General features: G+C 45.9%; 1 pseudogene; it reads left to right on the top strand.

The window, feature by feature from the left end:
- Window positions 1-10,066, top strand: part of LOC149436382 (mitochondrial mRNA pseudouridine synthase RPUSD3-like) — a 34,486-nt pseudogene extending 24,420 nt beyond the window's left edge.
- Window positions 10,067-12,996: the final 2,930 nt, after the last annotated feature.

The raw sequence follows: 12,996 nt of genomic DNA, 5'->3' as shown, positions 1-12,996 counted from the left end.
AGGAGAAACAGGCGTCCTGGTGTCAGTGGAGTAAATGCTACACTGTTAGTATTGGGAGAGTAATAGTGGTCCTTCATTGGTGTCAGTTGAAGCAATAGTGCCTCATTATTGGTATTCGTAAGAGAAATAGTGCCCCATCGGAGGTATCAGTGAGAGGAATGGTGCCCCATCATTGGTGTCAATGGGAGGAATAGTGCCCCATCATTGGTATCAGTGAGAGGAATAGTGCCCCATCATTGGTATCAGTGGGGGGAACAGTGCTCCATCATTGGTATCAGTGAGAGGAATAGTGTCCCATCATTGGTGTCAGTGGGAGGAATAGTGCCCCATCATTGGTATCAGTGGGAGGAATAGTGCCCCATCATTGGTGTCAATGGGAGGAATAGTGTCCCATCTTTGGTGTCAATGGGAGGAATAGTGCCCCGTCATTGGTGTCAGCGAGAGGAAGGGTGCCCCGTCATTGGTGTCAGCGGGAGGCATAGTGCCCCGTTATTGGTGTCAGCGAGAGGAATAGTGCCCCGTTATTGGTGTCAGCGAGAGGAAGGGTGCCCCGTCATTGGTGTCAGCGGGAGGAGTAGTGCCCCGTCATTGGTGTCAGCGGGAGGAGTAGTGCCCCGTCATTGGTGTCAGCGGGAGGAGTAGTGCCCCGTCATTGGTGTCAGCGGGAGGAGTAGTGCCCCGTCATTGGTGTCAGCGGGAGGAGTAGTGCCCCGTCATTGGTGTCAGCGGTAGGAGTAGTGCCCCGTCATTGGTGTTAGCGGTAGGAGTAGTGCCCCGTCATTGGTGTCAGCGGGAGGAGTAGTGCCCCGTCATTGGTGTCAGCGGGAGGAGTAGTGCCCCGTCATTGGTGTCAGCGGGAGGAATAGTGCCCCGTCATTGGTGTCAGCGGGAGGAATAGTGCCCCGTCATTGGTGCCAGCGGGAGGAGTAGTGCCCCGTCTTTGGTGCCAGCGGGAGGAGTAGTGCCCCGTCTTTGGTGCCAGCGGGAGGAGTAGTGCCCCGTCTTTGGTGCCAGCGGGAGGAGTAGTGCCCCGTCTTTGGTGCCAGCGGGAGGAGTAGTGCCCCGTCATTGGTGTCAGCGGGAGGAATAGTACCCCGTCATTGGTGTCAGCGGGAGGAATAGTGCCCCGTCATTGGTGTCAGCGGGAGGAATAGTGCCCCGTCATTGGTGTCAGCGGGAGGAATAGTGCCCCGTCATTGGTGTCAGCGGGAGGAATAGTGCCCCGTCATTGGTGTCAGCGGGAGGAATAGTGCCCCGTCATTGGTGTCAGCGGGAGGAATAGTGCCCCGTCATTGGTGTCAGCGGGAGGAATAGTGCCCCGTCATTGGTGTCAGCGGGAGGAGTAGTGCCCCGTCATTGGTGTCAGCGGGAGGAGTAGTGCCCCGTCATTGGTGCCAGCGGGAGGAGTAGTGCCCCGTCTTTGGTGCCAGCGGGAGGAGTAGTGCCCCGTCTTTGGTGCCAGCGGGAGGAGTAGTGCCCCGTCTTTGGTGCCAGCGGGAGGAGTAGTGCCCCGTCTTTGGTGCCAGCGGGAGGAGTAGTGCCCCGTCTTTGGTGCCAGCGGGAGGAGTAGTGCCCCGTCTTTGGTGTCAGCGGGAAGGGTAGTGCCCCGTCATTGGTGTCAGCGGGAAGGGTAGTGCCCCGTCATTGGTGTCAGCGGGAGGAGTAGTGCCCCGTCATTGGTGTCAGCGGGAGGAGTAGTGCCCCGTCATTGGTGTCAGCGGGAGGAGTAGTGCCCCGTCATTGGTGTCAGCGGGAGGAGTAGTGCCCCGTCATTGGTGTCAGCGGGAGGAGTAGTGCCCCGTCATTGGTGTCAGCGGGAGGAGTAGTGCCCCGTCATTGGTGTCAGCGGGAGGAGTAGTGCCCCGTCATTGGTGTCAGCGGGAGGAGTAGTGCCCCGTCATTGGTGTCAGCGGGAGGAGTAGTGCCCCGTCTTTGGTGCCAGCGGGAGGAGTAGTGCCCCGTCTTTGGTGCCAGCGGGAGGAGTAGTGCCCCGTCTTTGGTGCCAGCGGGAGGAGTAGTGCCCCGTCTTTGGTGCCAGCGGGAGGAGTCGTGCCCCGTCTTTGGTGCCAGCGGGAGGAGTAGTGCCCCGTCTTTGGTGCCAGCGGGAGGAGTAGTGCCCCGTCATTGGTGTCAGCGGGAGGAGTAGTGCCCCGTCATTGGTGTCAGCGGGAGGAGTAGTGCCCTGTCATTGTTAATGAGAAGAATAGTGTCCCATCATTGGTGTCAGTGAGGAGAATGTGGGTGTCCCGTTGTCTGTCAGGAACTACAGTATCCCCCACTGTTCCTGACAGTGAAGGGAAATAGTGTCCCAAGGGCCGGATAAAGCCAAGAAAAAGGCCACATCTGGCCCCCGGGCCGCAGTTGGGAGACCACTGTCTTACAGTCACCTAAAAATGGAATTGCTCCTTTTGGGGAGGATTATTTGCATTTATCATTATTTTATATTTTTTACTACTTTTTATTTGCAGTCTTTAAAGACCAGCTGCTGGTTCAATGCACCCTGAAGTTTTGTCCAGTACTTGGCGATCACACGTACAGCATGCGGGTAGTAAAGATTTTGGGAAAGGACATCTATATCCCCTTTGATGTGGCTCTTCCACAAACTCAGGTAGATGCTTGGCTGATTTTCTTAAAGAGTACCTGTCACATTTCCAGTATAAATAATGTTCTAGAGCCAGTATACAAAATCTTACAACGTGAAGCGTTGCTGCTCTTTGCCGAAATGTGAACTCCAGGCAGATATAAGACACAATTGAATGCAGCTCTGTTATCATTCCGTGTATTTTGTAACCCCTTCCAGCCCAGCCCAGGGTCTCTGTATCAGGGTCTTTATGCCTGGTGGGTGGGAAAGACCAGCCGATCGTGTGATCATTGCAATTGCCTATCAGTGGTTATGTGATTGTGAGCCAGTCCTGCCAGCTTCCAATCATTAAGGGCTCATGTACACTGCAGCTGATAAACTGACGTTCAGGAGCCATTCAGCATTTTTTTCTGCAGCCCCTGAACTCTCCTTTATGTTTTCCTATGTGTCCATGTACACAGAGTCGTTTACAGTCATTTACAGGCAGTTGAGTTTACAGTTGTTTTTTTGAACGCACCAAACTGGAGTAGATTTTACCAGCGTTTCAAACGCTTGTAAACGTGGTTAACTGCGTTTATAAGCATTTGCGTTTAGAAGCATTTTTTTAACTGGTCCATATCCAGATGCTGTCCAGAGCCTTTTTTCATCATCAGAAATGCATGCAAAGTGTTTTCACTTTTTTACTGTTTTTCAGTGCATTCTGGGCGTTTGGGAAGGTCTCCTGAGGTTATCTTTTAAAAATGCTTCTAAACACAAACGTGCATAAACACGGTATGCAAACGCAGCTAAACTGATGTTTTTTTAACCTACGTTTTACAGCAGTCAGTTTCCATAGTTCAGAAGAGTTTTCCAAACACCCCGTGTACATGAGCCCTTATAGAGACCAAAGGCTGTCTTTGACAGCTTGGTCACTGTGCTGGGTATACGACGTGAGCACGCCTTCAATTCATAAAGCTCTGCCTTCCACGGACGCATATATGAGATGTGTGGGTTCTAAAGCCCACTCATTTTGCATTACGTGAACGGCAAGAGGTTAATGTAAGCAGTGTAAGTGCCTGAATGTGACTCAGTATCAGCATCTTGTAGTTCCTCAAACAGCAGAGCTCAGACTGGGAGTAAGAGAAACAGCATAAAGGAGGCAGTAATGTTTGCTGCATTTCCTTTTGCTGTGGCGTATCCCGATAGGAGGAGAGAGTGAAGTGCCAGAGTTCAGCCTATCAAACCTACTGCTTTTCTATTCACTTTTCAGTCACAGGGGGTGTAGGGGAATAAGGTCTGTAAGTATTAACTACTGCAATAAAAAAAACAAAGGGCAAACGTGAAATTCTGTTTGAAACTGGACAAATCTGCCACAGAGACATTTGACATGATTCAGAAAGTTTATGGCAATGCTGCAATGAGTTGGTTGAAGTGTTTTGAGTAGCACATGTGCTTCAAGAGCAGAAGAACATCACTGGAAGACGAGGAGAGATCAGGAAGACCTTCAACAAGCTCAACCCTCGAAAATGTCGAAACCAATCGGCAATTTGTGCATGATGATCATTGGAGAACAATCCACAACATTGCTGCCATTGTCGGTATATCATACGGCAGCGTTTCTCAACCTTTTTTACAGTTTAGGCACCCTTAAAAATGGACAATCCCGAGGCACCCTTAAAAATGATGGACAATCCCGAGGCACCCTTTTAAAATGGACAGTCTTGAGGCACCCCATTCTAAAAGTGAAATGTTTTATATAACGCAGCAACATCCACACATGTAGGACACCCAACATTAGAGGGGATTCATTCTTCCAAAGCAAATACACTTTTGCACACTGGTACTGACTAGTATTCCCATGTTTCTCCTCTCCCTCAGTTTTTCTCCATCACTGAGCTAATGTGACCCCAGCACTGATGGAGGGGGGCAGGGAAGGGTCAAACTAGGATGCTGTGCAGGCAGCTGACATCCTGCTTTTCAACTGATGATGTCATTGGTTGTCAGGATGCTGGCACCTAGAAGGTCATAATGTTGCACAATGAAAACCCTGTGGCTTTGTGTAACTAAAAGGCAGGCTTGTATACAAGTTTTGGGCATTTGGCCAAGGCACCCCTGAAGAAACATGAAGGCAGTCCAGGCTATCCTCATGTGTGATTTGAACATGTGACATGTGTTGGTTATGTGTTAGAGAAGACACTGGTAGCTTGTGATGAGGCAGAACTCTGCCTTTACTTGTGTGGCTTAAGTTACAAACATACAGAACACATTTCAGCAAACTGTGACAGCAGACATCTTGGTTTGAGATGAGAGAGAAGAATAGAGAACCAACAAGTTTTACACATATGCACAACTAATAACCTTAGTGTACAGTGCCATCTACTGGTCAAGTGATATTAACATACAACACTATATATAGTACATTATAGTACATTGTGTTGCATTCCCAACAACATGTTGCTGCCAAGTTCGACCCCAGGCTGCAATTATCTCACTTCTGCACTCACCAAATCTGGCTCCTGCAGACTTTACCCTCTTTGTAAAGAAGAGATCCAAGAATAGCAGAAGGTGCTTGATGCGCTTTGAAAAGAAGACCTCCAGGACACATTCCAGAAGTGACCGGAACACTGGGAGCGCTGTATTGCTGTGCAAGGGGACTATGTTGAAGGTGGAAGTGTGTGAACGTAGATAAAGTACTTTCTTGTAAACAGTGGTAGTCGCCAAACCTTTTGATACCATCTCATCTGTATTGTAGCTGTAGGTATATGCCTAGAGTTCTGCTTTAATATTTGTTTAAAATTATGTTTATGACGAGACCTATAATAAAAAATAAACACAAGAAAATTTATTTTTATTTAATAACATACTACGGCATTGAAGAGCAAAAAGTGATGATAATCATTTAGACCCTGTTGGCATTCCAGACTCATTGGGAGACATAATTTCACTTCAGACAGCCAAAATGAAAGCTCAACTCTAGGCAAATGGTCACCCAGTCAGGGCAAAAGTAAACAAAACAACTCGGGCTGCAGGGGTGAGCCTGGGCTTTAAACTCCAACCAAAATGTATCTCTAGCTTTAGATGGCTTGAGGAAGAATTGCATTTCTGTCAGGCTTTTATTTCTGCCTGTGAACCTGTTTGATAGACTTCCCCCTTAATTCCTGTTCACCAAATAAAAGGGATTATCACCGTGACAGAAAGGCGCAGATAGTAAACCATTTCAGATGTTCTAACCCCTCTTCACGGCTTAAATTGTATTGTTGTTTGTGTCCCTATTGGAGACATTTCCCATCCTAATAAATCATCTCAATAGGAAAACCTATCCATTGTATTTATCCAACACCAGAGAAGTTTACTGAACATTGTGGTAACAAACCGATTCATGTTTGTCTTGGTTTTCTCCAGCGGGTAGAAGAGAGGATTCTTCGTAAGATGCATTTTTCAAGCCAGCTGATGCATCGGATGCCTCTTCACCTCCACCTTCACCAGCTGTTAATGCCAAAGGATCCTCGAGGGAGGTACCCTGCACATATCCAGGCTCCACCCCTGCCCTTCTTCCAGCGGACAATGGAACTCTTGGGACTTAGGATGCAAAATTAACCTGCTTGCATTAAGCATGGTTTCATCTGCAGATGGATTTCAGGATTGTCTAAGCCAGCAATGGGTAAACTACGGCCCGCGGGCCGTATACAGCCCGGCGGACCTTTTAATCCGGCCCGCGGAGCTAGGCTCCCGCTAGGCTCCTCTCACAGTCTGCCCTGAAGACCGGTGTAGCATGAAAATCTGTCTCCTATGAGGATCTGTCCCCCTCGACGTATCTGCGCATGTGCCGGAGATCGCCGATCGGCTGCTAATGCCTGAAACTGGCACATGCGCAGATACGTTGAGGGGGACAGATCCTCATAGGAGACAGATTTTCATGCTACACCGGAACGGCGCGAGAATACGGCGATAGGAACGCGCGAAGCAAAGGTAAGTGAATTGACACGGGGGACTTGGGGACTTAATATGGGGGATGAATTAATATGGGGAATGAATTACTATATGGGGGATGAATTACTATATGGGGGATGAATTACTATATGGGGGATGAATTACTATGCTTACTATGGGGGAATATTACTATACTTACTATGGATGACACATACACATCATTCATCTACTCTTGGTCTGGCCCCCAGGTCCAATATATGAACCCATTGCGGCCCTCAAGTCAAAAACTTTGCCCACCCCTGGTCTAAGCCATTTCCAACTGTATCATGATTTCACTGTGGACTTTTAACTGTAGCTCCCTGCAGAATATATTTTTTGGGGACAATTTGAGTGATCCCAAAACACATACAATAAGTAGCCTCGTTTCTGGATTTACAAAATAGTTTTTTTGTTTTGTTTTTTTTAACTGTAATGCAACTTAAAATGACAGTGTCACTTCATGCTCTTAATTATGACTTCATTGTTTTTTTAACACATAAACACATGTAATGATAAAACATCACCTTTTCTAATGTTGGCCTCCAAGCATAGGTTGATGTGACTGTGGGCAAAATACAATAAAAAGATGTGCAATACCATATAGATAAAGTAATAGAAGTACCACTCCTCCACTAAAAGTTCAGAATGGGATTTTATTTAAAAATCTTCATAGGAAAGTCAACGTGTTTCAGGTGCTGTAAGAGTCCCCCTTTGTCAGGGCTGAGAAGGACCTAAAATCTGAACCGTGGACCATGCAATAACAGAGGTATGGACAATATCCATCTCCTGTCTACATGTGTGATTTCACTGCAGAATGAACAGTGTTGTCACCATTTTAACCACTTCCCGTCCAGCACATGTCCATAAACGGCCGGGCGGGAGCAGTGCAGGAGCGGGTTGCCGTTCATAAATGGCGCCCGCATTTTGAGCCTGTCTGTGCTCCATGGGAGCGTGCAGCACCGCAATCTGGTGTCTGCTTTGTCCTCCGGACACAGCGGAACACTGATCGCTGTACGGGACCTCAGTGATCACATGAATAGTAGTAAGCAAGATGTCACTTCCTGACATCATTGCTTACTACTAGTGAAATCTGTGAATGATCACAGAGATCACACGCTACAAGGCTATTCACAACAGCCTTGTACCATGTGACAAGCTGTGACCAATTGCAGCTCTCGCAGTAGGAGAAATGATTGCTTTTACAGCCTTTATGGTGTATTCAAAAAAAATCTTCATCAGGCAGTATATTTAAAAAAAAAACTAATAAAAATATTAAAAAATAATAAATTATACATAATTAAAATAAATGATCATTTTTGGTTATACAGTGAAGGAAATAGAAATTTGATCCCCTGCTGATTTTGAATGTTTGCCCACTCACAAAGAAATGATCAGTCTAAAAATCAAATGGTGTATTGTAACACTGAGAGAGAGAATAGTAACAAAAAATTCGAAAGAAATGCATGGCTAACAAATGATGCACTGATTTGCATGTTCACGAGGGAAATAAGTATTTGATCCCCTTCACAAAACATGACTTAGTGCTTGGTGGCAAATCCCTTGTTGGCAATCACAGAGGTCAGACGTTTCCTGTAGTTGGCCACCAGGTTTGCACACATCTCAGGAGGGATTTTGGCCCACTCCTCCTGGCAGATCCTCTCCAAGTCCTTAAGGTTTGGTGGCTGACGTTTGTCAACTCAAACTTTCAGCTCCCTCTACAGATTTTTAATGGGATTAAGGGGTGGAGACTGGCTAGACCACTCTTCTTGAGCCACTCCTTTGTTGCCTTGGCTGTGTGTTTTGGGTCATTGTCATGCTGGAACACCAATCCAAGACCCATTTTCAATGCCCTGGCTGAGGGAAGAAGGTTCTCACCCAAGATTTGATGGTACATTGCCCCGTCCATCATCCCTTTGATGCAGTGCAGTTATCCTGTCCCCTTAGCAAAAAAAACACCCCCAAAGCAGAATGTTTCCACCACCATGTTTGACAGTTGGGATGGTGTTCTTGGGGTTATAGGCAGCATTCCTCTTCCTCCAAATTTGTTGAGTTGATGCCAAAGAGCTCGATTTTGGTCTCATCTGACCACAACACTTTCAACCAGTCCTCCTCTGCATCATTCAGATGTTTAGTGGCAAACTTCAGACATGTGCTTTCTTGAGCAGAGGGACCTTGTGGGCACTGCAGGATTTCAATCCTTGTCAGCATAGTGTGTTACCAATTGTTTTCTTGGTGGCTGAAGATCATTGACAAGATCCTCACATGTAGTTCTGGGATGATTCCTCACTGTTCTCATGATCATTGACACTCCACGAGGTGAGATCTTGCATGGTGCAACAGACCTAGGGAGACTTACAGTTGTTTTGCGTTTCTTCCATTTCACAAATGATTACACCAACTGCTTGGTGTTACTTTGGTAGCCCAGTCCAGCCTTGTGTAGGTCTACAATCTTGTCCCTGACATCCTTGGACTGCTCTTTGGTCTTTGCCATGGTGGAGAGTTTGGAATCTAATTGTTTGATTGCTCCTGTGGACAGGTGTCTTTTATACAGGTAATTAAATGAGATTAGCAGAACTCCCTTTAAGAGACTGCTTCTAATCTCAACTTGCTACCTGCATAAAAGACATCTGGTAGCCAGAAATCCTGCTGAACGCATTTCCTTCACTGTATCCGGTTTAACCTACCGGGCACTTTTACCCCCTTCCTGTCCAGACCAATTTTCAGCTTTCAGCAGTCTTATACTTTGAATGACAATTGTGCGGTCATGCAACATTGTACCCAAACTAAATTTTTATCTTTTTTTTTTTTTTTTTTTTTTTTTTTTTAGATAAATAGAGCTTTCTTTTGGTGGTATTTAATCACCAGTGGGGTTTTTATTTTTTGCTAAACAAACCAAAAAAGACCAAACATTGTTTTAGTTTTTTAGCTTTTTTAGTTTTGTTATAAAGTTTTTAAAAAATTAATTTGTCTCCTTCACTGATTGGCACAGATAGGCTGCACTGATGAGGAGCCACTGATGAGGCTGCACTGTTAGGTGGCACTGATTCAACTGATGGGCAAAATGAACAGCCTCTTTACCTTTAGTAAATCAACCCCATGAAGTTTCCTGATCTGACTGTAACCAGCTGGATCAAGGATCCCGATCCTGGACTCTAAGGCCTGGTTCAAACAAGTGCAATGCGTTTTTGAGGAGATTGTGCCTAAATGGTTAGCACTTCCACCTGGCAGAACTAGGGTCATTGGTTCGTATGCCAACCTCGGCACCACCTGCCTGGAGTTTGCATGTTCTCCCTGTGCCTGCCTGGGTTTCCTCCGGGTACTCTGGTTTCTTCCCACACTCCAAAGACATGCTGGTAGGTTAATTGGCTCCTGTCTAAATTCGCCCTAGTATGTGTATGAATGAATGTGAGTTAGGGACCTTAGATTGTACACCCCTTGAGGGTTAGGGACCGATGTGAATGTACAATATATATGTAAAGCGCTGCGTAAATTGATAGCGCTATATAAGTACCTGAAATAAATAAATTTGAAGTGCAACTTGTGAGTGATTTTGACATGATTTTACTCCTGTGGATTTCATGCAGTTTCATCCCTAGTAGTCAAGGTGTTGCTGCTTTACCTGGATGGAGAGTTGAAGGTTAAAAAACATGAAATCACTTTCCAGATCGCATCAGAATCGAATATACGTGCAATTTCTATGTGATTCCTTTGAACTCTATGGGGCCAAAATTGTTCTGGAATCGCATCAAAGTTCCAAAATTGCTCCATGCTGAGTTGCATTCATGTAAATAGACATCATTGAGAACAATGTGATTTCCATCATCATGCAATTCTGTGCGACTCAAGTCTGAACCAGGACAGAGGCCTTACAGGGAATATGAATGAAATAGCCAGAAGAAAACACATGATAAGCAGTTATAAAACTTTATTTGCACAGAGCTGGGACAACCAGCACCATCACATTTCTCCAGGGAGATAAAGGTAGATAGTGAGAGAAGAGTGCATTTTTCTGCAGTGATTGTTCATTTTCCAAACAGTTTTACATCAATCAGTACAGAAAAAGTATATATCACAGTCTCATGTATGCAATAGTAAAGCACAGTGTATGCACCATGTTTAGCCTGTAGGGGGCCTCACAAACAGCACGGGTCATATAGTCTCTGAGGGCGTATGTCTGGTCAAAGTTATAAAAAAAAAAGTATTCAGTACATCTCTTCAATATGTGCACAGTTCCCTATATTTTCTTTCTCTTTAAAAAAGTACCAAAAAATACCTGTTGAACCTGTCCGAAATCCAGTGTGCTCATGACTTCTTTTAGTGAACTGACACCGCTGCCTCTGCTGCACTGAAATCCCAAGGAAAGAGAAAATAGGGGCGCCAATCTAAGTGCAGCATTAGAAGTAATTTTATTGCAAGGTTAAAAATATTAGCAACTCACTAGACATAAGTTGTTAAAAGGCATGTCACCCTCGAACGGGGTCCTGAAGGATCCAGGAGCCGATATGCAGCACAGCGAGTCTGGGCGTCCGGATGGTAGCTGAGAGCAGGTTCTCTGAGGCTCAGGAAGCGGCCGGCCACGATGAAGGAACCAGCCTGGAGCACAAATGGCACTGAAGTGGACATGACGTAACGCGTTTCCAAGCACAGCTTATTCTTCAGGCCTTTAGGAGGTCTGAAGAAGAAGCTACGCTTCGAAACGCATTACTGCCCCGTTTCACGCCATCACGCTCTGACGTCATGTCTACTCCAGCGCCATCTCCGCTCCAGGCTCGTTCCTTCATCGTGGTCGGACGCTTCCTGTGCCTCAGAGAACCTGCTCTCAGCTACCAACGGGACGCCCAGACTCGCTGTGCCGCATACCGGCTTCTCGATCCTTCAGGACCTTGTACAAGGGTGCCTTTTATCAACTTATGTCTAGTGAGTTGCTAATATTTTTAACCTTGCAATAAATGACTTTTAATGCTGCACTTAGATTGGCGCCCCCATTTTCTCTTTCCCTGTTTACAGAGTTCAGCTTTACTCTAAGGGTGCTGCCGCTGATGCTACCATTTATTGCCCACTACCCCCCCTGATTAACCACAGCCTGTCCAACAATCCCTCTCCCTTTAATTCCCCTGGCTATAAGTTTGACTTTATTTACGGACTTGTTATTGAACATTTCGCTGGATTTTTATTGGACTTTTAAGTTACTTTGGCTATACCCCTCCAACACCAAAATACCGATATATTTTGCTGAAATCCCAAGCAGTGTTGTCAGTCCTGTCTGAGTTTTCCTCTGCTTGACTACAGTACACTTTTCCCTAGGGTTATGGAGAGGGGAAGGTGTTTTGTAATCCAGCAGAGAAGAGCTTGGAAGAGCTGACAACACTGTTTGGGAGTTCAGTGCAGCAGAGGCAGCGTTGTCACCTCACTACAGAAAGTTGGGAGCTCATTGGATTTCTGGCAGATTTGATTGGTTTTTTTCTGTACTTTCAGCATTTTTAAAGAGATAAAACAGTGAAATTTGCATTTATGGCAGAAATATGTTGAATATGTTTTTAAAGAGGGAAGCTCGGAGAAGGTAGCACCAGTGAAGACACCAGTGAAGACTGTGGAATGGCCCAAACACCCAGGGTCCTGGGCTTCTTAGAGGCTGATTGTAAAGACAGCAACAGCAGCAGTATTAGAAGACATTGGATGACTCAGTTTAAAGTGCTAATTTTTTTTGGTGCAGAGAAGCTACTAGTTCAATACTTTGAGTCACCCCTTGGATCAAGAATGTAGAGAAAGTCACAGAAGAGTCAAATCCTGAGTGCTTTTTCCAGGTCACAAGTTATTGAAGCAAGAAACAGCCAGGCAGCCAACATTTTCAGATAGACCCATCAACAATGGCAGCCTCCATGTTTCTCTAAAACAAACCTGCCACTCCCCCAACTGATATGGCTATGTTTACCAATGAAGATAAGACAGCACCGGGTTCTGATTGGTTACATGAGTCTTCCACTGCAGGGCCCCCGAGGAGCCTCAACAACTCCGTGGCCTACAATATTCAACTTTCTGTCTTTGGAGATGTTGAGGCTGAAAATGTCCCCAAACATCCCACAATGCAATGTGTATATAGGGAGGTGCAGGAAGCGATTCCAACTGCTGACTTTTGAAAAAGTCAGTGTTTGCATATTGCATGTTTTACAGTATCATGCCGCAGCGACAGATTCTAATGCAAGAGATACCTTTCAATACTGTCTAGTCTGCATTGGTAAGGTCTGAGTTGGTGATAGGTTGACTTTAGAGAGACTCTGTCACCTTAAAAAAAAAAATATAGGCACTGTATACCTGCAGCTTTCATGTTTTTAAGGTGACAGAGTCTCTTTAAAACCAAAGGTCGATGCATGGACTGACAGGTGAGATCACAGCAGCAAGGATGTGATGATGGCGGTTCCTCGTGCCGAGAGCTGTTGTGCTCCTCCGTGGAACCTGCTGAGATGCGT

Source organism: Staurois parvus, unplaced genomic scaffold (genome assembly GCF_062004578.1).
Source record: "Staurois parvus isolate SC_StPar_1 unplaced genomic scaffold, SC_StPar_1.0 ptg001365l, whole genome shotgun sequence".
Classification (NCBI taxonomy): Eukaryota; Metazoa; Chordata; class Amphibia; order Anura; family Ranidae; genus Staurois; species Staurois parvus.
Note: the sequence above shows the minus strand (reverse complement) of the source record. Positions and strands in the feature narration are given on the sequence as shown.